The sequence below is a fragment of the Sycon ciliatum genome, chromosome 6, assembly GCF_964019385.1.
Source record: "Sycon ciliatum chromosome 6, ocSycCili1.1, whole genome shotgun sequence".
NCBI classification, from domain to species: domain Eukaryota; kingdom Metazoa; phylum Porifera; class Calcarea; order Leucosolenida; family Sycettidae; genus Sycon; species Sycon ciliatum.
The window spans coordinates 23,937,610-23,939,898 of record NC_088648.1 but is presented as its reverse complement, the minus strand read 5'-3'; positions in this window follow the sequence as shown (position 1 = coordinate 23,939,898).

Below are 2,289 nucleotides of genomic sequence, written 5' to 3'. Positions count from 1 at the left end.
ATTGGAGCAGATGACTTCACTGGTCGACAAGGAAGAATCGATTGGTGTTGAACAGTTCCTGCCAGAATCGTAGAGTGATATCATGACGCAGAGGGCAGTTGATTGCCTTTGCTGTCGAGAGAGCACTGGGGCTGTTAGCACTGAAAGCACTTTGTTATGCATTACACATCACTCCGACTTCCCGTCAGCTCGCCTAAACACTTACCAGCTCCTCGTCTGATTCCTCCTCCTGCTTGTGTTTTCGCTTGAGGAAAAATGATTCCTTTCGAGAAGTTGTTTTCATTGTGGAACAAGAATTTGCAGGCCTGAACTCGAAAATAACATTGGCACTGCACCCTCCAAGAGCTTTTTGCCTGACGGTCTGCCCATCGCTCCACTAGCCATACATTTGCTCATCGGATCACGCTGAAACTAGGTCGGTTCAAAGTGGGCTGAACACAAAGGATCCCACTTTATTGGCTCAAAAGAGCTTGAGCGTTTTCCCACCGGCGACTTGAGCTGCTCTGCCCATGTTTTCACGTCATTCAATAGTCAGAAGTCATCACTAGACGATTCATATACTAGTAGGCTCATTTGTTTGGGGTTAAGTCGAGGAATCCCCACGTCCGCTGCATTTTGCCTGGCAAGACAATTTATGGAATTGGACATATGGGTATCGGGTAACTTTTTTCCCCCTTTCCCCTCCCCTTCCCCTTATACTTTGACTAGAACCCTGGTGTAGTGGTATTGTTATAAACAGTAATTTACCATATTCTCACACACGCAGTGGTATAGTGAGGGAAAGTGAACATCTTACTTTTCATGTGAGATACCTACCTTGAAGAAGGGCTGAGGCTTCCTGCAGCTTCATCTGGGAAAAGAATTCGGGTGGACACACCCATTCCCATAGCGCTGCACATCACATCCGAACCAGTTCCGTTATTTTTACAACGTTTCGGCACTTGGCCATCGTCAGGTGATAACAATGAATACCGTGGAAGCCACACAGGAGCAGTATATACGTAGAGTGTAGCGCCAAAAAAGATGCGAATTATGTCACCTAGTATGCAGAAGGGGGGGGGGGCAGAGAAAGAGAGAAAAGGCGCAACTAGCACATCACGGAGGAGAAGCAGCAGAAGGTAGCGCGCATTGTGCTCTGTGAATGGTGTTACGCAGAGTGTACCGCCAAAAAATAAAATGATGCGAGTATCTCACCTCTATACAGAGGGGGAGAGAAGCTGCAACTGTGCACATCACGGAGAAGAAGAGCGCGCCGTTGTGCTCTACGAAGTGAGGGTACATGCCAAATAATTATGGTGTTAATTCTAGCACATTACAGGAGGAGAGCACGGAGCCCCAAGCGTCAATGCACTATGAGGTTAAACTTCCATGCCAAACTGTTACCACCAGCGACGCGACGAGGCATCAGGAACAGAATGGATTTGAGTGACCCGCCTCATATTATAATTATTCAGTGATATTGAAGTAGCAGCAGGGGAAGCTGAGGAAATTCACGACAAATCCCATCCGGTGCTTATGTTCACATGGGGCTTGGCATCACGAATCTCAATCGCCACGCGCAGTTTGCGACGGGCTCGATCAGGCTCTTTTCCTATTACTTCAACTGCAGAGAATGCACTTTGCCCATAGTTAAGCTTGCATCCAGGGTGAGTGGTACGAAAATGTTGGCCCCATGGCTTGTCCAGTTCCTGTCGTCTTGCCTCACCATTATGTTCTTCCAGGCGAGTTTCCAGCAAGCGGCCAGTCTCACCAACATATTGTTCCGTGAGGTGCTAGTTGCGCCTTTTCTCTCTCTCTCTCTGTCCCCCCCCCCCCTTCTGCATACTAGGTGACATAATTCGCATTTTTTTGGCTCTACACTCTGCGTATATACTGCTCTTGTGTGGCTTCCACGGTATTCATTGCTATTACCTGACTATGGCCAAGTGCCCACACGTTGTAAAAATAACGGAACTGATTCGGATGTGATGTGCAGCGCTATGGGAATGGGTGTGTCCACCCGAATTCTTTTCACAGATACCTACCTGTATATGCATTTCAAAATGTTTAAGATCTGCATACTCGTCACCCAGCTCATGAAATTTGTCTTGTTTTGTTGCTTTGTGTTTTGTTTAGTGATATCCTGTGCTTTGCCCAGCACACCTTCCAATGGTTCCATTGTTAGCAGCTCGACATCTCCTTCTGGCCTGACCGTCTTTGCATGCAACAAAGGCTACAAACCGGTTGGAAACAGTGTCACTGTATGTTTGACGAATGGAAATTTATCAAACTCTGCGCCGACATGTGCAA